Source organism: Dasypus novemcinctus, chromosome 23 (assembly GCF_030445035.2).
Source record: "Dasypus novemcinctus isolate mDasNov1 chromosome 23, mDasNov1.1.hap2, whole genome shotgun sequence".
Classification (NCBI taxonomy): domain Eukaryota; kingdom Metazoa; phylum Chordata; class Mammalia; order Cingulata; family Dasypodidae; genus Dasypus; species Dasypus novemcinctus.
The window spans coordinates 31405920-31429572 of NC_080695.1; positions in this window are offsets into that span (position 1 = coordinate 31405920).

Genomic DNA, 23653 nt, shown 5'->3' on the forward strand with positions numbered 1-23653 from the left:
TTTCTTCCATTACTAGTCACAACAGTTCTATAGTAGAATATCAGTAAGTCCAGCCTAATCCATATTTTTTTCCTCCATCCTGTGGACCCTGGGATGGTGATGTCCATTCCACCACTGTATCGAGAGGAGGCTTAGATTCCACATGGATGGTGGATGCAATTCTCCTGCTTGCAGTTGTAGGTACTCTAGGTTCCCTGGTGAAACGAGAGTGCCTACAACCACCCACCAAGGAGTCTGATAAGGTTTTAATAGCCAAAATATATAAAGGAATCCTCAGCTCAACAAAAAAGACAACCCAATTAAAAATGGGCAAAAGACTTGAATAGACATTTCTCCAAAGAAGATATACGAATGGCCAAAAAGCAAGTGAAAAGATGCTTGACATCGTAAGCCATTAGGGACATGTAAATCAAAACCACACTGAAATACCTTTTCATACTCACTAGAATGGCTACTATTGAAAATGTAAACTACAAGTGTTGGAGAGGTTGTGGGGAAATAGGAACATTCACGGGGGGAATGTAAAATGGTGTGGCCACTGTGAAGACAGTTTGACAGTTCCTCAGAAAGCTAAATGTAGAATTACCATATGGCTCAGCAATGTCACTTTTAGGTAATATCCAAACGAAATGAAATCAGATATTCAAATAGATATTTGCACACCGGTGTTCATAGAGGCATTACTGTATTTACAATTGCTGAAAGATGGAAAAAACCCCACTGTGCTTCAACTGATCTATGTATAAGGAAAACGTGGTCTATACAGGCAATGGAATATTATTCAATTGTAAAAAGAAATGAAGTTCTGATACATGTGACAATATGGATGACATTATATTGAGTGAAATAAGGCAGAGACAAAAGGGCAAATTCTGTATTTCACTGATATGAAATAATAAACAAAATCTGTAGTCTCTAGAATACAAGAGTGAACTCTAAAGCAAACCATGGAATATAGTTAATAAATATTAAAATGTTCTCTCATCAATTGTAACAAATGCACTACACTATTGCAAGGCATTAATAATAGGGTGGTATATAGGGACTGTATTCTATGCATGATTTTTCTGTAAATCTACAACTTCTCTAGTAAAAAGGAGAAATACAAAGGCAAAACATAAAAAAACAACAAAATTTATTTAGGGTGTAAACCCTCAATTTCAGCAGGGCTTTGTGGGGACAGATCATCTCTGTACTCCACTTGGCATCAGGGGCAGCTCAAAGGCCAAAGCTGGAGGCATCTGAAAGCTCACTCACACACTTCTGGCATCTAGGCTGGGAAGATTCAAAACAGCTGGATCTCCTTGGAATTCTTGCTCTATCTCTATTTAAATGTTGTCTTTCTATGTGGCCTCTTCAACAGGATGGCCTCAGGGAGCTGGACTTCTACATGTCAGTGAGGGATTGCAGGTTCACGTCCCAAGAAAGAGATCATAAGAAGGAAGATATATCACTTAAAAAGTAATCTGTTCGGGAAGCGGCTGTGGCTCAATCAGTTGGGCTCCCGTCTACCATATGGGAAGCCCTGGTTTTGCATCCTGGGGCCTCCTTGTGAAGGCAGGTTTGCCCGCATGCCACAGAGAGCTGCTGGTCTGCAAGTGCCACAGTGTTGCCCGGCCCACAGGCACCGCAGAGAGCTGACTTAACAAAGTGACACAACAAAAAAGGGAGACAAGTAAAAACACAGAAGGGCGCGCAGTGAATGGACACAGAGAGCAGACAACAAGCAAGCTGCAAGGGGGGAGGGGAGATAAAAAAAAACCTTTTAATTTTAGAATAGTTTTAGATTTATAAATTGTGAAGCTAGTACAGAGAGTTCCTTATACCCAGTTTTCCCTATTCTTAATATCTTATTAGTGTGGTCATAATTAATGAATCAATATTGACTCATTATTATAACTGAAGTCCATCCTTTATTTAGACTTCCTTTTTAAAAATTTTTATCTAATGTCCTTTTACTGTCTGAGGACAACATCTAGGATACTAAATTGCGTTTATTCACCATGTATCCTTAGGTGCCTCTTGGCTGTGACAGTTACTCAGGCTTTCCTTGTTTTTGATAACCTTGTTAATTTTGACGAGTGAAAGTCATGTCTTGTAAACAATTTACCTCAATAAGGATTTATCTGATTATGTATATTAGTCAGACAAAGGGGTGCTGATACAAAATACCAGAAATTGGTTGGTTTTTACCAAGGGGATTTATTTGGGGTAGGAGCTCACAGATACCAGGCCATAAAGCATAAATTACTCCCCTCACCAAAGTCAATTTCCTTGTGTTGGAGCAAGATGGCTGCTGACGTCTGTGAGGGTTCAGGCTTCCTGGGTTTCTCTGGGCTCAGCTCTTCTGTTTCTCCACAAGGTCAGCTGTAGACTATGAGGCTCTCTAGGCTTTGCCTCTCTCCACAAGGTCAGCTGTAGACTATCAGGCAAACGGCTCTGTCTCTCTCCTTGGGGCTCCAGCTTCAGCATCAAACTCCAACATCAAAACTCCAACATTAAAAGCCCTCCAACTCTGTCCTTTGCCATGCCTTTTGTCTGAATCCCCACCCACCAAAGGGTACCCTACTGGCACAAGAGGTTTATATAATTACTTAATCAAGTAAACCTATGAATCCAATATAATCTAATATGCCCAGAGGAAAAGATCAGTTTACAAACATAATCCAATATATTTTTTTGGAATTCACCAATAATATCAAACTGCTACAGATGGGGTTATGGATTTTGGGGAAGAAGTCCACAGAGGTGAGTGCCCTTCTTTCTCAAAACATCATATCAAGGGTACATATTATCAGTGTGACATCATTGTTGATATTAATCAGCTAGCTGAGGCAATGTTTGCTTGATTTCTCTACTGTAAAATTTCTAGTCTCCCTTCCCAAACTGTACCTTTTGGAAGAAAGTCACTATGCACAGCCCATACTTAAGGAATATGGAGTTATGACTTACCTTCTTGAATATAAATTTTTTGGAGTTCTTCTGCATAGATATTTGTCTTCTCTCTCATTTATGCATTTAGTCAACTACTTATTTATATCAGTATTGACTCATGGTTATTTACTTTACACTTTGAGCTTAATTCAACATCCCTTTATTTTGTTTGTCGCAGTTGTTCTAGCTTTGGTAATTGGGAGCTCTTTCAATTAGATTAAGTGCTCATCAAAAACCACAGAGGCAAGAAGACAGTGGATTGAAAGTGGTTCCCTTTTATATAACCCCATAATTGTGTGTGTGTATTTGAACACTTCCTTAAGTTTATAGTGCAGCAAAATATTCTGCACTCATGGAGTGTATTTCCTGCTCCTGTCCTAGAACCAGCATTTCACAAAGGAGTCCTGGTTCCTTTTACTGGACAATGGTGTTAGGAATCAAGATGTGGGTACGGGGGTGTGCTCACCGCTATTGGGATATATTGCCTTTTAAAAATGTAGTCTTGGAAGCCATGGAGTTCAGTTCTGCCATAATCACAGGCTCCTTCAGATTCAAGGGGACAGAACATAGACTCCCCTCTCCCTTAATGGAAGTCTGTCATTGTCATATGTAAGACTATATGCTATGGGATATATTGGTGTGATCATCTTTGGAAAATACTATCTGCCACACAAAGGATGTTGTTGCACACCTAGGGATTCTTATTTTACATAAAACATCTTTCATCCCTGTCTGGCTTCTTGTTTGCTACAGAGAAACTTTCCATAGCTTTTTAAAAATTTTTAATTATTTTAAAGATACTTAGATTACATAAATGTTACATAAAAAGTATAGGGGATTCCCACATGCCCCACTCCCCATACCTCCCACGCTTTCCCACATTAACAACATCCCTCATTAGTGTGGCACATTCATTGCAACTGATGAACACATTTTGGAGCATTGCCACCAAGCATGGATTACAGTTTACGTTGTACTTTACACTCCCACCCAATTCTGTAGGTTATGGTAAGATATATAATGGCCTGTATCTGTCATCACAATGTCATTCAGGACAATTCCCAAGTCCTGAAAATGCCCCAGTATTGCACCCATTTTTCCCTCTCCCTACCCTCAGAGCCTGCTATGACCACTGCCTCCACATCAATGATATAATTTCTTCCATTGCTAGAATCACAATAAATCTATAGTAGAATACCAGTAAGTCTATTTTAGTTCATAGTTTGTTTCCAAATCCTGAGGATTCTGGGATGGTGATATACACTCCACCTCTAATTGAGAGGGGCATAGCTTGACTTTTTAAAAGATGGTTTTAGGTGATACAGGACACACATTAAATAACATTGAGTTGCAACATGATAAAATCATTTCCTTTTAAATTCTATTTTTTATTATTTAAAGATTTATTTTATTTATTTATCTCTCCCCACCCCCTTGTTGTTTGTACTTGCTGTGTTTGTCTGTTCATCTTTTTTGTTTCTTTAGGAGGCACCAGGAACAGAACCCAGGACCTCTGATGTGGGAGGGAGGTGCCTAATCTCTTAAGCCACCTCCATTCCCTGCTTTGTTGTGTCTCTCATTATGTTTTTCCTCTTGTGTCTCTTGTTGCATCATCTTGTGTTGGCTTGCTGCACCTTCCTGTTCTGCCAGCCTTCTTTAGGAGGCACCAGGAACCAAACCATAGACCTCCCATGTGGTAGGCAGGAGCCCAATCGCTTAAGCCCCATCCGTTTCCCTCAGTCCTCTCTTAATCTTTCTGTTTGAGTTAAGGAGTAAATCTCAGCTTGCAGCTAGTATGTCTTTAACACATTTCTGATACTTGCTAATTTTTTTTTTTTATGTTCTGGCTCAGAGCATTCTTATACCTTAGCATTCTAGGTAGAATTTAATACTGTTTTATTTTTGTTGTATTTATTTTTTGCAGTTACCTTCTGCCCAGAGACCTTTGCTGCTCACCTATGTGCATGTGCACCCCACATTTCCCAGTTCCCTCGCAGCGAGGCAGGACCTTGTGACCAGTCTTGGGCAATGGGCTCCGGGTGGAAGATTTAAAAGCCAGTGAGTGACCTTCTGCTAGCTCATCTTCTGTTTGATGACCAAGGAGGCTCCGTGTTTTAAGATGACATGATCCGCCTCTGCCTGAGTCCAGGAGTGACTGAGTGAAGCAGAGTCCTCTGCTAACCCACACTGGATATTTATCATGTTAAAATTTCGAGTGTTTGGAGTCATTGACTAGCTGCGTTGACTAGCCTTTCCTGACGAGTATACTTTCTAATGAGAGCAAGTGATACTTGATTTTCATTCACATAAAGATGCAAAATATACAAAAACAAGGACTGAGTTGATTAATAGAAAAATACTAGGTGAATAATTTGCTTGGTGATACTCAGACAGGGGGCAAATTCCTGACAGTAGGACTCCAATGACCAAGATTTGGGAAAACAGAGCCACTATGTTCTCAAGTTACTGTCTGCATGGGAACTCTGGCCTTTATTGAAATTGGCCAGAAAATAAATCTCCCTTAATTCCAATTTGTTCACCACTTGTCCTGTGGCTTAAACAACAATCACCAAAATCTTTTCATTAAAGCTGATTAGTCAGAGATTACATTAAAAATGTGTATTTTATTTGATTTTACAGCCAACTAGCTTGTCTTCGCCTACAGTGTTTCCGAGACGCTTAGCCAGGGAATAAACTCTGGTGGGAGGGGGCTTTTTAAGCCTTTCTGTTCATGGGGTAGGCTATTTAAAGGCAGAAACAAATGATAACTGACTCAAAATGAGAGACCACCCAAACTCTCAACCAAGAAGGAAAGGATGGAGTGTCGTTCCAACCCATGCACCAGAAAACTGGGATGTGCCTATTAGCGAGCAGCTAGGTCTTGGTATGGTGATTGGCATGTTGGAAACTGCTAAAATATTCATGTGCTTGACTGTGTCTCTTCCAGTTAGATGTAATAAATGCAGATTTGGGTGGCCATATGTTTTATTTTGATGTCATGGTTTTAACCTTTAAGTAGTGTGTGTGTTCTTTAGGGTTGGTCTGATTCGAAGTAAGCTGGTGTCTTAGTTTGCCAAAGGGCTACCAATGCAAAGCACAGAGATGTGTTGGCTCTTATAATGGGAAATTTACTAGGGTAAAGTCTTACAGTTCTGAGGGCATGAAATGTCCAAACCAAGGCATCAGCAGAGATGCTTTCTCACCAAAGGCAGCTACTGGTGACCCCAGGGTCCTGCCACATGGCAAGGCAAGATGGCGGCCAATCTCTGCTGAGGTTGCTGCCTTTCACTCTAGACTCACCATCTCCTGGAGCCCAGCTGTGGGCAACAAGGCATAGGGTGGCCAGGCATAGGGCTTGTCTCTTTCTGGGCCTCTCTCTGAGTCTTGGAGGCTCCACTTTCTTCTGAGTTCAGCTGTGGCCTATTGGTGATTGGCTGATTATTAGAGACTCCTTCTTGGGTATGAAAAAAACAAAGTGTTAGCTCTCTAGTTTGAATTCTACAACCATTTCCCCTCCTTCTCTCCCTCCCTCCACTCCCGCTGATATTTATTGAATTCTGATTCTTCATGAAGAAGACACAGAACCTATGCTCATTTAGTATCCAGTAGGGCAGAAAAAAAAAAGAAACCATGGAAGGGCACTGGCAATTAGTAAGACCCTGCCAGACTTGCATCCTTCCCTTAGAAAGTCTACAATCTAGTGAAGATACAAATTATGAATTGATAGTTCCAGTACAACGGGTAATAGAGTATGTAACTTTCCTATCCAATATCCAGCCTCTCATTCTTTCTTTCAAAGAATTTTGTTGTGGGTGGAAATGTCCAGTTAAAAAATTATACTGTGCAGTGGACTTGGCCCAGTGGTTAGGGCGTTCGTCTACCACATGGGAGATCCACAGTTCAAACCCCGTGTGGAGCTGGCCCATGAGCAGTGCTGATGTGCTGTTCTCTGTATCCATTTGCTGCATCTTCTTTGTCCGCTTCTGTTGTTGTCAGCGGCATGGGAATCTGTGTTTTTTTGTTGTTGTGTCATCTTGTTGTGTCAGCACTCCGTGTGGGTGGCACCATTCCTGGGCAGGCTGCACTTTCTTTCACGCTGGGCAGCTCTCCTTACGGGGCACACTCCTTGCGCATGGGGCTCCCCTACGTGGGGCCCACCCCTGCATGGCACGGCACTCCTTGTGCGCATCAGCACTGCGCATGGGCCAAGGAGGGCCGGGGTTTGAACCACGGACCTCCCATGTGGTAGACGGATGCCCTAACCACTGGGCCAAGTCTGCCACACCCTAAATTTTTTATGTTTTATTTTACCAGTAAAACATGTACGTGTTGAGATTGTGGAAAAGTGCCTTAAAATGGGGTTGATATAACTGGGATGAGATTTTTTTTTTTCTTCTTAATTATGCCTACACCATGAATGTGATGACTGGAGCTCCAAGGGGTTTCTTGTGATCATGAGACAACTTTGAGGATGGAAGCCATGTATTTAGACAAAGGAAAAAGAAAGATAAAAGGAATTTGGCCATTGGTGACATCCTAGAGAGATTTTTAAATTTAAAAAAATTCTATTAAAATATTTTAAAAATTATTTTATTATTTTTATGTTTTTCTTTTTTGCGTTTTAAGGTTTCTTTTTAATTTAATTTAATCTATTTTGGGGGTAGGGTAATTTTAATTTCTTTAATTTCAATCTGTTTCTTTTTCCCCAAAATTTCCATCTCCCTATTGATATTCTATTGATATTCTCTTCACGTTCAGCTATCATTTTCCTGTTTTTCTTCAGTTCTTTGTCCATGTTTTCCTTTAGCTCTTTGAGCACATATAGGATAATTTTTCAAGTCTTTGTCTGTAATGTCCCAGGTCTGATTCTCCTCATGGATGAGGAGGTTTCTAATAGTTTAATTTTCTCTTTAGCCTGGGCTATTGCTTCCTGTTTCTTTGTATATTTTGTAACATTTTGTTGAAACTTGACATTTTGATATTTTAATGTGTTATCCCTGGAATTTAGACACTGCTCATTAAACTTGTATCCAGCTACTATCGTATCAGAGCTTTCCTTGAATGCCAGAACCTAACAGAGAAATAAAAGAAAGAAAGAAAAAAAGAAAATGTATTTCCCAGTCTTTGCACAAGGATTGACTTGTGCAAGTGCTCTCCTTCAGAGCTTATTCATGCAATGAATTTAGAGACTAGCAGGCCAAAGCATAGGTGTCACCCGGATTTTTTCTGCACAAGCGTCTTTTCTTGGGCATAGGAATTTCCCCACTTATGGATAGGATGTGACTGTCCTCTTTTCCCTAGGAAACAGTTCTCTCCTGGTCCCAGGTACTACACTGTGTATCAACAGCCATCAGTCTTGCCCCACTTGACAGCTCTCCCAGAGTGGTCAGTAGGAAAGCTCTGAGCCACCTTAAACGTGCAGGGAAAGTTCTGGCACAGTGAGTCCTTTCGGTCATCACCATACAGACTGGACCTGACATGCATCCTCCAGCATGTTCACGAGGGTTACTCTACAGCTTCTGGACCAGGGACCAGGGATTCATTCTGAGAGCTTAGGTCAACTCCACAAAGAGCTGGTGAGAGTGAGGAAGGGGCCAGCTAGAGCACCATGAGATCCTACTGCTTTTCAGTAGACTTTTTCTTGATTCAGGGCTTATCCTGTTAATGGATTTTGTTTATCCCTTCATTCAGCTTTGAGAAAGATGTTTCTGTCAGTTCTTGCTGGTTGTTCAATACTTCTGTGGTGGGATGAAGTGCTGAAGTATCTTGTTCCACCACCTTGATCAGGGCAGGGACTCAGGTGAGATTCTTTTGGTTGGGAGTGAAAGAAGGCCAACATCTATGCTACCTTAAAAAGGTAGGGAAATTCTCAGTTCATCTACCTGAAAAGACCAAGGAAGTTAGTATGCACTTAGGCATAATTTGATCTAGAGTAGTGGCACCCAACAAGGGCAGTACCACCTCCCAGGGTCAAATGGAAATGTGTGAGGGCAATTTAGGTTATTTCATTGGCAGGTGGGCCCTACTGGTATTTGCTGGTGGGAGCCAAGTATAGTAGATGTTCAACAAAAGCACACAGAAAAGCCATCATTACATTTTTGCCTTACTGATTTTATTGTTTCACTTTTTTAAATTAAAAAAGTTTTAAATTAGAAAGTAGTAGGTTTACAGAAAAATCATGCATAAAATACAAAGTTGCCATATACTGCCCTTTTATTAACACCTTGCATTAGTGTGGTTCATTTGTCACAATTCATGAAAAAACATTTTTATAACTGTGGTATGAATCATAGTCCCTCATTTACAACAGGGTTCATTGTGTTGTTTTTTAAAAATTTTAGTTTAGTAACGTATACGCAACATAAAATTTCCCCTTTTAACCACATTCAAATATGTAATTCAGTGCTATTAATTATGTTCATAGTGTTGTGCTACCATCACCACCATCTATTACTAAAACTTTATGATCGTCCCAAATAGAAACTCTGTACAATTTAAGCATTAATTCCCCATTCTCTACCCCACTCCATCTTCTGGTAAACTATATTCTAGATTTTGACTCTGTGAGTTTGCTTTTTCTAATAATTTCATATCAGTGAGGTAATACAATATTTGCCCTTTTGTGTCTGGCTTATTTCACTCAACATGATGTCTTCAAGGTCCATCCCTGTTGTCTCCTGGATCAGGACTTCATTGCTATTTACAGATGAATAGTAGTCCATTCAGGGACACACCCCTTTTTGTTTATCCCTTCATTGAGGGGCACTTGGGTTGCTTCCATCTTTTTGCAACTGTGGATAATGCCTCTATGAACATGGGTGTGCGAATATCTATTTGAGCCCCTGCTTTTAATTATTTGGGGTATATACCTAGAAGTGCGATTGCCAGGGCATATGGTTAGTCTAGACTTAACTTTCTGAGGAACTAACAAGCTGCCTTCCACAGTGGCTGTACCATTTTACATTCCCACCAACAAGGAGTGAGTGTTCCAATGTCTCTGCAACCTCTCCAACACTTGTAATTTTCTATTTTAAATAGTAGCCATTCTAATGGGTGTGAAATAGTATCTCATTGAGAATTTCTTTAGAGAAATTTTTATGCAAGTCTTTTGGCCATTTTTAAAACATTTGTCTTTTTATTGTTGAATTATAGGATTTCTTTATGTATTTTGGATATTAAATCCTTATAGGATATGTGGTTTCCAAATATTTTCTCCCATTGTATAGGTTGTCATTTTACTTTCATGATAAAGTCATTTGATGTACAAGTTTTTATGTTTTCTTTTGTTGCTCATGCTTTGGGTGTAAAGTCTAAGAAACCATTGCCTGAAAAAATGTCCTGAAGATGCTTCCCTATGTTTTCTTTTAGAATTACATATTTCTGGCTCTTATATTTAGATCTTTGATCCATTTTCAGTTGATGATCCATTTTTTGTATTTGGTGTGAAGTAGTGTTCCACCTTCGTTTTTTTTTTTTTTTTTTTTTGCATAAAGATATCCAGTTTTTCCAGCACCATTTGTTAGATTATTCTTTCCCCATTGAGTGGACTTGGCAGCCTTGTCAAAAATCAGTTGGCCATAAGCCTGCAGGGTGATTTCTGAACTCTCTATTCTATCCCATTTGTCTATATGTTTGTCCTTGTCCCAGTATCATACTGCTTTGATTACTCTGACTTTGTAATATGTTTTAAGATGGGAAACTGTGAGTCCTCCTTTTTTTTTTCAAGATGGCTTTTGCTATTTATGTAAGTTTGATGATTGGCTTTTCCTTTTCAGCAAAGCAGGCTGTTAGAGTTTGATTGGGATTGTGTTGAATCTGTAAACTGCTTAGTGTAGAAATGACATCTTAAGAATATTTAGTCTTTCAATCCATGAACACAGATGTCATTGCATTTATTTAGGTCTTTAGTTCCTTTAGTGATGATTTCTGTTTTCAAGTTCTTTACATCCTTGGTTAGATTTATTCCTAGATATTTCATTCTTTTAATTTTAATTCTTTTCATTCCAGATTTTATTATGCATTTCTTGAGGGCAGGGTTAGAGTCTTTCTCATCTCTGTAATTGTACCTTACATAATAAGAGGCATTTTAGTCTATTAGCTTTGGAATGAGGCTGCCTTCTCTGAGCCTTAGTTTTCTCATCTGTAAAATTGGTATAATAATATCTACCTCATGAGAATTTTTATGAGGAGTGAAGGAGATACTGTATGAGGCATTTAGTGTAGTTTTGGGCACACATTAAATGTCCAATACATGATAGCTGTTATTATTATTACCAGATGTGTCTTTCAGCAGGTTACGTAACATTTCTGAGTCTCATTTCTTCAATCTGAAAAATGGGCTCATGCCACTCCTGTCACCAGATTGCTGTGACGTGTGAGGGAGATAATTAGATTTAATATTATTAGACAGTCATTGAATGAATGAGTGAATGGATCAATGAATGAATTCTGAGACTCATCGTACGTTCAGGTAGGATCCGAGTGGCATAAACAAATTACCCCCACATTTCAGTGGCTTGACACAATAAGTTAATTCCTCTCTCATTGTACCTCAGTGTGGATAGCAGGAGGCTCATTTGCATGCAGGCATTCAGGGACCCACACTTCTTCTATCCAGATTTCCATCCTCACAGTCTTCTTTCAGCTCTTGATGGGAAAGGTCGTGCGGGGGTTTTTATGGACAGGTTTGGCAGCCATCACTTCTGTCCCTCTTCTACTGGCTTCTCAGTACATACCTGACTGCAAGGGACACTGGGAGAATGTTGTCTAGCTCTGTGCTTAGGACAAGAAGAACAACAAGCAGTGCTTCATCCTGGATTGAGGTTTCTAGAAATCACAAAGTGGGCAGAAGCTTTGCCAACTGTTACGGAGACTCAAAAAATAATAACAAATGAATCTGACTTGATGTCATAAGCAGGTTGAAGAGGCAGGGAAGGTTGGAAGAAGGAGAAAGGAAAGTAGCAAGCATTGAACAGGGATGGAGCCTTGTCTCTCTATGGCTCTTGGGACCCAGATGATGGACCTGCAGCTGCAAACTGGGTCCATACTCCCTCTTCCCTCCCACTGTCCTTGTCCATTTGCTCCTTTGGATTCCATTAGCGGGCTCCATCATTGTTTTTCTGATTTCATTAAAATGCCACCAGGACACATGCTCCACAGTATGCCACTTCAGTCCTAAGTGGGGAGTTTTTGCTAGACAGATCGATTTTTAAAATGACAGCATCTGTTTGCTTGTACACATTTATTTATAATTCTTCCCTTGGCAATTAGAGCTGGGGAATCGGTGAGCGGTAACCAGCTGTTTGAATTAGCGGGGAAGGGAGGCAGTGATTTGATCTGTGAAGGAGTACAAAGTCCTGGCCAGAAACAGTAAAAATGGAACAGATGCCCTCAAATACACAATCCCGGGGAGGGACTTGTAAATTACATACCCTGCCAGCCCCGGAGAGACGCCAGGCAAGCTGGGTGAGGCGGAGAAGCCAGTGAGCTGGCAGCCACGCCTGCCCGTTGACGGGTGAAAGGGAGGGCAGCCGAGTAGCTGACGGGAGTGGACCTGGGCAGAGCTGGACCCGATAAGGAGCCCTGGTTTCACTCAAGGCTCACAAACCCAGCCCTGTTATTCCAGTGCCTCACCTGGCCTGCTCCAGCCACCCAGCTCCGTGCTGCTCCTTCAAGGAGCCAGGCACCCCCAGGTCAGGGCCTGTGAGGTTCTGGCTTTCCTCTGCCAGGAGTTCTCACCCTCTGTGGCTCCCTCACTTCTTTCAGATCTGTGCTCAAATATCACTTCTCTTTAACACTGCAGTCTCCCCCTTCCAACTCTAACCTTTCCCTCCTTTCTTTCCTTGTTTTATTATTTATTTTCAAGCCCTTACCACTTTTCTAACATACCATACACTTAAGACAATGTTTATTTTCTGTCTGCTCCATGGAATGTGAGCTTCATGAGCTTCCAGAACAACTCTCTTGTTCACTGCTGAATTCCCAGGACCTTTACCTTTGCTTGGTATATAGCAGGTGCTCAGTAAATATTTTCTGAATCAATGAATGGATTTTTCATTCTGGGGAACACCTTGCCCACGTTTACTCTCCATCTCTGCAAGTTAGGAGTCCCAGAAATCGCAGGCCACTTTGAGTGGCTCCTTGGGGGCACCAACCCTGGATTCTTGAACTCTGTAACCCTTCAAGTCCTAGCCCAGTGCACACAGTAGGTGACCAATAAATACCTGTTTAATAAAGAGATGACCGAATGACCCAAGTTGCTCAAGGCAAGTAACAAAGAGTTGTCTGGAGATGCCTCCTTTATTTTCTATGTGTGATGTCAGCAAGTATGACCAGGAGAAATGGCAAATTATGTCTTGCGTCCATGCATGGGTCTCCAGTTCCTGCATTGGCTCATTAGCCTGAGCCACCATTGTCTTCCACCTGGATGATGAGGACAGCTCCTGTGTTCAAGCTGCCCCTCTAGTGCCCACAACACATTATTCTCCACATAACAGTCAAAGTGATCCCAAAACTATCAATCAGCAACCAAAGTGCCCATCAACAGGTGAATGGAAAACAAAATGTGGTATATACACACAATGGAATATTATTCAGCTTTAAAAAAGGAATGAAGTTCTTATGCATGCTGCAACATGGATGAATTTTGAAGACGTGATGCTGAGTAAAAGAAGACAGATGCAAAAAGACAGATATTGTATGATCTTGCCAATATGAAATACCTAGAAAAAGCAAATTTCATAACTCCAGATAGTAGATTATAGGTTACCAGGAGCTGGAGGGAGGAGAGGAAGAGGAAATTATTAAGAGGTTCAGAGTTTCTGTTCGAGCTGATGAAAAAGTTGGGGTAATGGATATTGGTGATGGTAACACTGCTGAACTGTATACTTGAAAGTGGTTAAAATGGGAAATTTTGAATTATATATATATGTTACTGCAATAAAAGTTAAAAAACAACAACTAACAATCAGATCATGCCGTTCCCTTGCTAACCACCTGTTTTGGTTTGCCAAAGGGCTGCTGATGCAAATTATCAGAAATGAGTTGGCTTTTATAAAGAGATTTATTTTGGGTAAAAGCTTACAGTCCCGAGGCCATGAAATGCCCACATGAGGCATCATCAGAAGTCCTTTCTCACCAAAGTCAGCGACTATTGACCCTGTTGTCCCGGCATGTGGCAAAGCAAGCTGGCTGCCGATCTCGGCCGAGGTCTCTGCCTCTCTGCAGCTGTAGGCAAACCTGGTGAACGCTTGCCTCTTCTGGGCCTTCACTCTCTCTCTCTGGGCTGCAGCTCCAGAGCCTTTTGGGGGCTTCCCTCTTTGCAGCTCAGTTGTGGGCAAAACCTCTCTCATGGCCGCATCAAACATGGCAGCTCCCTTTTTCTGCATCTCAGTGAGTCTCTCTGCATTTCCGTTTATATCAGACCCAGCAAGGGGGCAGAAACTCAATGTGAGTCACGCCTCACTGGTGGCCTAAATCAATCTTATCAAGTAATTTCAGTAGAATTTAATGCAATTAAAAGGGTTTCATACCCAGAGGAATAGATTAGTTTATAAACATAATCTTTCTCTTTCTTGGAATTCACAAAATAATTTCAAACTGCCACACCACGAAATAGCCCTTATAGCCTGTGGCAGTTTGATATTATTGATGAATTGCAAAAAGAAATATAGATGATGTTTGTAAACTGGCCTGTTTCTCTGGATGTGATACTTTTGATTGTATTAGATTCAGCTGAGATGTCTAATTACGTTAAGATTAGGGCTTTGATTCAGCCACATCATAAGAGTGTGACTCAACATTGAGCCCCAGCCCCCTTGGAACAGAGTCTCACATGGAAGTAGACACACAGAAGCAGATATGCAGGAAGAGAGAGTGCTCCATAGACATGACCCTGGGAAGACAGATAAGCCTGAGAGTCTACAGCTGACCTTGTAAAGGGAACAGAGCAGCTGAGCCTGAAAAGAAATGAGCCCTGGGGAGAGAGATGAGTCTTACGGCAGCCTACGCTGGGACCACCGAGCCTCAAGAGGAAGGAGGAAGGCTGAACCCTTGCACACACTGCTTACCTTCTGGTGTCAACATGTGGCAACAGACTTTGGGTGAGAAAGCACCTCTTATGGTACCATGAATTGAACCTTTCAGGGCAACTATAACCTTCTACCCCAAATAAATACCCTTTATAAAAGCCAACAGAGTTCTGGTTCTTTGCATCAACACCCCTTTGGCTGACGAATACACAGCCAAAATCCAAACTCCTCATCCACTGAGACTCTCTGCCCTGGCCTTGCCCCCACGTCTACTGCAACTGCCTGCCCTCTCCCCACATTCTCTGCATTCCCGCCTCACTGCACCTCCCCTGCTTCCAGGGGAAGCCTTTGCACTTGTGGCTCCCTCTGCCTGGAACACCTTCTCCTGGTTCCTTTATCCTTCAGGTTTTAGCTCAAATGTCACCTCTTCAGAATCCTTTCCTGACCACCCCATCTAAACTATATCCCAGTCGTCCTTCCACCCCACTTACCCCCAACCTCCAGAAAGGCCTGGGATGGGGAGGAATGGCCTGAATCCTGGACCTAACTTCAGCTGCTCGGTCCCCCTTCTTGCTTCCTTCCATCTGCTTATGTACACGAAGCAGCAGGAAATTTTGATATATCACTTTATCTTTTTTGCTGTGCCTCCTTCCTCTTCCTTTTCCCTTCTCCTTCTCATCAAAGTAGGCAGCTGTTGCCTCAGGGGAGGGATAGAGCAGAAGGGGAGGAAGAAACAGCTCATAAGTCTTTCTGCCTTTTCATTTAGGAGAACTTAGAGGGTTCTGGGAAGAACCCAGAGGCTGCAGGAAATTCATGACACAGACAAAGTGTCTTAGAGAAAGAGAGGGAGGGCAGGACTCCCTTCCCCAGAGTGGATAGAGAGTTTTCTTGGATGCGGGAAAAGAAGGGGGAGACAGGTGTGGAGTTGTACTGAGCAGTGGGCCCTGGGCTCTACTTTCTGTCATGTCTCTGCACGGGCAGCAAGACCCGAGAGAAGAGGCTGCCTCCATGGTCAGAGACCACAATGCAGCCCGCTTTGGACTTAGTCCTGCCCACGGTTATGCTTGGTTTGGCTCAGGCAGGGTTTTCATTGTGTGTGTTTCTTTAAATGAGTCTTCAACATTTAAAAGGTTGAGTCATTCAAATTTCTCTTGAAAATTCAGTTTCTCTTGAAAAAGAGGCAACAGAGGGTGGTGCTGAGCCAGGTGTGAACCCTCTACTTGGCTGCGGTTTCCATCTATTCCTTTGTTTCCTTGATTAGCCTAGTCCCTTTGGGCAAATGAGTTTTCAAATCCTGGTCGATGGTGTTGTGAGCCTCAGCTTCAGTGAAATTTCTGAGGTCTCAGGCGGATTCTGAAAGCCGCAGAGAGCTGCTGCTTCTGAAGGGGCCATGTGGACAGGAGGGTTGGAAATCTTCACGGCAACTCATGTGGGCAGATGACCTACACTCTGGGGAAACTGACTGTAGCATCATCAACCCACGAGCCGAGGTCTAATCCCAGAAAGGAGGGGTAAAGTCAAGAAGGACTGAAGTTTACTTTATGCCAAGACTGCAAAATGGAGGTAAGAGCCAGAGACTCAGCAGGTTAGAGACATTCTTAAGCAGTGCTATATTTCTTGAGTAATCCAAGTTTGTAGGTGAGATGCAAGACTGCCGACATACGTTACCCATTCTTCAGGGTCTAGCTTATCTCCCAAAAATGGTTCTCCAACTTGAGCAGGCATTAGAATCACTTAGAGGACTGCCAGCTGGTCTGAGTGGAACCTGAAAATTTGCATTTCTAATATTCTAACAAGTTCCCAGGTGATGTTAATGGTGCTGGTCTGAGAATACTAGTTTAGAGAATGTTTTAATTGGTCCTCACAATCTGAGTAGTTAGGGGCTCTTAGCTCCATTTTTTTTTTTTTTAATCTAAAAATTTCCAAATTTTCCAGTCTATATTCACCAAGTAGCAACTTTCCTTTCTTTTTTTAAAAAATTTGAACAGTTGTAGGTTTACAAAAACATCATGCAGAAAATACTCTTCACATATATCCCCCCTCTCACCGCAGTTTTTCCTATTACTAACATTTTCCCCTTTCCTTCGTGAAAGAAGAGAAAAACAGGCTAGGGAGGCTAATTTGCTGGGGTTCACAGAGCCCTGAGGGGCAGAGCAGGTCTGATCTCAGGTGTATCTGCGCTACAAATCGCTTCCCACGCCTAGGTCCTTGACCTTGCAAAGGTGATACATCTGAGGAGGGAGGGGTGAGTGCGGTGAGCGGTGGGAGTGTCAGCTTCCATTCCTCTGGTGGAGATAGTAATAATTTACTCTGCTCTATGTGCCACAAACTCTTCTAAGGGCTTTACCCCTATTAACTGACTTAGTATTGACATTTAGGGTTAATACACAGAAACACATTAGGTATTAAGTCATTCGGTCCCCAAAGCAGCCCTCTGAAGTTCATCCCGGGAGCATCGTCACTCCCATTTTACAGGAAGGGAAGCCTGCCTGATCTACTCCATCCCCTCTGGGCAAGAAGGGGGCAAACCGGAGGTTTTAATAGGGGGGGTCTAGGAGTGATGACATCACTTCTGCTCACTTCCATGGGTCCGAACTCAGTCACAGGATCAGGCCCACTTGCAAGGGAGGCTGGGGATGGAGTCTGTGTGTTCCCCCTGGGGCAGCAGGCTAACCTGGCTCTGCCTGGACTTTCTACAGCAGGAGTTCTTAACCAGGGGTCCACGAGCTTGACTGAAATGCAAAGAACCATTATTCTTGTGGGGTGTTGGTGTGGGTGTGATATATTTAGTATATCCACAGTAGAGTGTTGACTTAGTAAGGGGTCTGTGGTTTTCACCTGACTGGCAAAGGGGTCTGGGGGAAAAAAAGGATAAGAACCCCTGTTCTACAGGCATTTATGCCCTTTAAACCTCAGAAGCCGGATGCAGCTGAACTGGCTTTCAAACCCAGGGCACCTGGTTCTTAAGCACAATGTGATGGCCATGGAAGGAAACGGGAAAGGCAAGATGTGGAAACCCAAAACAGTGATGTGCATATTGTCATCTGGGCCACCAGGATCCAGGATAGCACGGCTTCCCTGGAGGAAGGTGGGGGCAGCGCCCTGCTCTGAGATCTGGCGCCACATCTAGCAGTGTCATTTCAGAGCTGCTCTCCCAGCCTTGGTTGATTGGAACACCACGATCACCACATCTAATTTTGCTGGGTTATTTGTAGGGGTGAAATAAGACAGTAGACCCTGGTCCTCGCAGGCATTCAATAAGTAAATCTGAATTAAAATTGATGTCCGGGTTCTCATCTCTGACTGAGGTGGGGGAGCTTTTTTAAAAAATACCAACTCCAGGGCACCACCGGAAGAGGTCCTGCATCATTTGTCTGGGCTGAGCGGAGCATGGGGCTTTTATAAAGCCCTCCCAGGTCTTTCTCCTAAGCGGGCGGGCTTGAGAACCACAGTTCACTGCTGACTTGCAACCAGAGTGGCCCAATCACCAGCTCCTGCTTACCTAAGGAGTGAAGCGTCTGGGGTGTCTGATTCTGGGGGGCATGTTGGGGTGCGGCTGGGGTTGACTGTCAGGCCCTTCCTGGGTCACCTCTCACCTCCCCCCTTTTCAACTGTCGGGGCCAGCACAGGCAGAGCTCAGGTGTTGGAGCAGAAAGGCCTGATGCAGATCCCCTGCATCTCAGCCCTGGAGCCCGTGTGAGGAAGGCCGGCTCCCCATCAGCCTGCTCCCAGCCCTGGATTTTCACCTCGCCATCTCCTCTGCTGAGACCGGCAGCTGCCAAAGCTTACAAATAGCCCCGGCCTGTACTTTCACGTAGAACAGCGAAGCATCATAATTTCTGAGCTGTTACCAGGCGGAACAACTTTCCACCAGCTAAGGTGACATGCGGCAGTTGGCATTTGAACAGGTCGCTTTGCAGGACCGGCTAGAGACAGTAACTGCCACCTCACGGCTATTACATTCGGGGAAAGAGGAAAAGCTGCAAGCTTGGCATTTCCCTTCAGGTGAGGAGAGATGAGGGGTCTGCAGCAGCAGGTTGGGGCAGGGGCATATTTGTTTTATTTGATAAAATATCGATGCTGGTTCTAGATGCTTTATAAATTTTAACTCAATGAAATCCCATAGCAATGCCGTGAGGTTGGTATTGTTATCCTCATTTCACAGAGGGGGAAGTGGAGGCTTAGAGGGAGCTAGTACAGCTGGGGAGTGGTAGAACTGGGATTCTGATGCAGGTGATCTGTGCTGGCAACCACTGACCTGTACCTGGGCTGACCAACCATCTTGGTTTGCTCTGGACTGAGGAGGTTCCTGGGACGCAGGGCTCTCTGCTAACCCAGGGACAATGCCGGGCAAACCGAGACTGCTGGTCCGCCTAGCTGTGCTGCTTCTTGATGTGTTGCTGGAAATGTGTCTACCTGGCAGCCTCTAGTCAACATTCCTTTAACTCTCTATCAGAGTTTTCAACCTGGTGAGTACAATGTGTGGGGGGCTGTGTAGGAGAGTGAAAAAAACAGATACGGACCCCTGGAACTTACATGGCCCTGGGGGAAGAAAGACAATAAGCAATTAGACAAATAAACAAACTGGGGGCTTTCAGATGGTGACAGCACTTTGAAGGGAATGAAGAGAGGGGACAGATATCTTGAGATAGAGGTGTTCGGGAGGGCCTTCCTGAGGAGGTGACATTGGAACAGAGACCTGAAGTAACAGGACATGTGGCTCTCTGGGGGAAGAATGAATAGTACATGCAAAGGCCCTGAGGTGGGCACAAGTTGGGTGTGTAGCAGGAAGAGCCAACACTTAGGGAAGAAGGGGGTGTGAGTGGGAGATGAACCTGAGGGTGACAGTGACATGGAATCTGGACTATATTTTAAGAACATCAAGAAGCCGCTGCAGGATTTTAGGCAGGGGAGTAACCAGATTTAAGTGGTATTTTTTAATGGCTCTGGCTGCTAGGTGGGGAAGGGAGTGTGATGGGTGGGAAGGGAAACAGGGAGCCTCTTTAGCAGGACATTGCTGTAGTCCAGGTGGAGGCCACGATGACATGGGCTGGCCTTGGGACTGTGGGGTTGGGGTGAAGTGGGTGGATTCGGGATGTATTTTGAGCATTGAGGCAACAGGATTTGCTTTGACCAAGATGAAGGGTGGGGGTGGGGTGGGGTGGAGGGCAGTGAGGACAGGCCTCCCTATGGCACACAAATGGAGACCCACAGAACCACATACACGGTATTTCCAAGTTATACATTAAACTCAGCACTACTGAAAGAACATGTTCTGTCTCACCTTGGGAAATACCTCCCCATAACTCCCTGGGGGATCAGGTTTGTGAGGGGACTTCTCTGATTCTTTGGGGTTCTGTGGTGGGATGCAGTGATCAGAGGAGAACGGGGGGCACTGTCCTCTACTGTTGCCTGAAACTAGGTGCTGTACTAGGTGAGGGAGAGAGAGAAATCAGGGGGGACTCCTGGGTTTTTGGTTTGAACAGGTTTTAGCTCAAACTCGTCCTCTTTTGTGACTCCCCTGGCCCCCTTTGCTGAGTTACTTCTCCTTCCTCTTTCCTCCTTCAGGACCCTGCTTGTGAAGGTTTAACACTGTGACTGCTGTGCTTTCACCAACATTCTTTCCTTTTATTTTGGGCACATAGCCTACATTCCCAGCCTTCCTTGCTATTAAATGTGGCCATGTGCCATGTTCTGGCCATTTCCAAATCTGGCCTATTAAACCTCTCATATGAGATCCTTCTCTCTTTTCTCTTGTCTTTTGACTGGATGTGAAGATCCACCAGAAGGATCTGATACCCTTAATAGGGCTTGGCCAGCAATGGCCCCTGAACTAAATCCTACCTGCTGCTTGTTTTTTAAATAAAGTTTTACTGGAACACAGCCCATGCCCATTTGCTTATGTATGGCTTATGGCTGCTTTCATGTTGCAATGGCAGAATTCAGTAGCTGTGACAGAGACTGTATGGCCCAGCAAATTAAAAAAAAAATTTTACTATCTGGTTCTTTTCACTGACCCTTGCCCTAGATGGTGGCAGAGCCACAGGTGGAAGGAGCCTGGCTCTTTGAGTAAGGGCATAGAAGGCTGCATGCCTGCCAGGAATCTCCATGTTGGACTCTTCATGAGCAGGAAATAAACTTTTGTTATGTAAACTTCTGATACGTTGTAGTTATTTGTTACAGCAGCTAGTGTTATTTATCCTACCTAATACAATCCTAACATATCAAGGAAACACCGATAGTTTCTTCCCATGTTCTATATTTTAATACACTCTCCAAGTACTGTTGTAGTTGGAATGGTTCTGAGTTTCTGAGTAATGAGCTGGGTTCTCTATAGGAGTTCTCTCACCTTTGCACAAGTTGTCCCCTCTGCCAGGAACATTCTTTCCATATTTCTTCACCTGTCTCCTGCTAACCTCTCAGGCCTCAAGGTAGCCAACTCTGCTTCCAGACAACTTTCCCTTATTCCTCCCTCTCCTAAGACTAGGCTGAGTGCCTCTATTATGTGCCCTAAGTAACCTGAGTGGCAGTATGATCCAGTGGTTAAGAGCTGGACTCAGGTGGGCTGCATGGCTTCAAGTCCTGGCCTGCCGCTTCTAAGCCATGAGATGTTGGACAAGTGACTTAACCTCCCCATGCCTTAATTTTCTCATCTGTAAAATAGGAAAAATATTACCTATCCAAGGTATTACTGTAGGACTTAAGTGAATTAAAGTGTTTAGAAAGATATCTGCTACATAGTAAGAATGGAACAGACATTAGATGATATTATTATCACTATTATTATTTTTATTGTTCTCATGATAGCACGTATCACAAACTCCCCACCACTGTAACACTTTTCCAACAGACCATGAGGACTTGATGCATGGTAGACTCTCGAGATTTTGTTTGGATGAATGAAAGAAATGGTGATTCAATAACTCAGAATTTCTGAGAAGGGACACAGTCAGACTTGGAGGCTATCCACTTAAAATTCCACCACCAGACTGCTCAGGTGGAGACCCTACCTGAAGCAATCTTACCTGCCTTGCTAATATCAACCTGTCATGTGGGTTCTCACTGTAACTTCTGCACCAGCTGCTCTGAAAGCTGGCTGGTTCTCCTGTCCTGTTGGGTGTGCTTCCACAGACAGACAGCACTGGAAAGCATGCAGAGTTTGGGAAGGGGAGGTGTCTTAATGTCAACCCCCCACCCCACAGAATCCTGAGGATTGGAACCTTGGTTGCAAACCTCTACACTTGTTTAACAGCAGTTCTGGATGATAATGAGGATGATGACTGGCATTATTGAGTCCCCACATGGCACTGAGCACTGGGACATGTGTTTTACAGCAATGTCCCTCATCATCCTCACACAATCTTAAGAAGTAGGTGGTCTTAACTTCATTTCACATATTAATGAACTGAGGCTTAGAGAAGTTAAATAATTTATCCAAGATCACACAGCAAGATTTAGAATTCAAATCCAAGCTGATGTTAGGACAAAGATTCTTAACTGTGCCACCATACTATGTTTGCTCCCATGGGAACCTATTTTTTGATTGAGACATTTGTACATAGGAATGGCATTTGTGCATTTATGAAACCTGGTCTGGGTTAGTCTTCCCCCTAAGAAAGGCAGATGTCAAGGTTGTATATTCTATAGGCTTAGATGAAGTAGTAGTGATATGGGGAGGGCTTCCTGGCCTGGTATACAAAGAGCTTTTTTGACTTCCAGTGACCAAAAGGAAAGAAATGGAACTAATCTATCAAGGCTGATGATACCACTGCTCCGGGACTCTTCCTCCCTCTCTTCCCTTCTCCATCCTTTGTTTTTCTTCTCTTACAACTGTCACCTCCTCCGTTCTGTTGTCACCATCCCTGTTCACCACAGTTCACCACCATCACCACCAGCCTACTATCCTTGTGACATAACAACCATGATGATGACCACTGCCCTTGGTACTACCGCCATTATCATGTCACCTCCACACCACTGCCACCATCTCCATGATCATTATTCCCACCATGATCAATGCCATCACCAAACCACCACCACATCTGTCTTCATTATTCCCACCATGACCATTGGCATTACCAAACCACCACCACCATCTCCATCATTCTCTCCATAGCCACCACCATTGCCAAACCACCACCATTATCACCAAACCATCAATGCCATCATCTCTGCTATCATTATGACACCATCACCTCCATTACTACCATCTCCATTATCACTACCACCATCAATGCTGCCATCATTGCCATTATCTTTTTTCCTTTTTATAAAAAATATTATTGTCTTTTTTTTTTAAAAAGATACATAGATCACACAAAATGTTACATTAAAAAACATGAGGTTCCCATATACCCCGCTCCCCACTGCCCACCCACTCCACACATCAACAACCTCTTTCATCAGTGTGGCACATTCATTACATTTGATGAATATATTTTGGAGGACTGCTACACAGCATGGATTATAGTTTACATTGTAATTTACACACTCCCCCAGTCCATTCAGTGGCTTATGGCAGGCTATATAATGTCCTGCATCTGTCCCTGCAATATTCTTCAGGACAACTCTCAAGTCCCAAAAATGCCCCCATATCACACCTCTGCCTCCCTTTCCCTGCCCTCAGCAACTCCTGTGGCCACTGCCTCCACATCGATGATACAATTTCTTTCATTGCTAGAGTCACAATA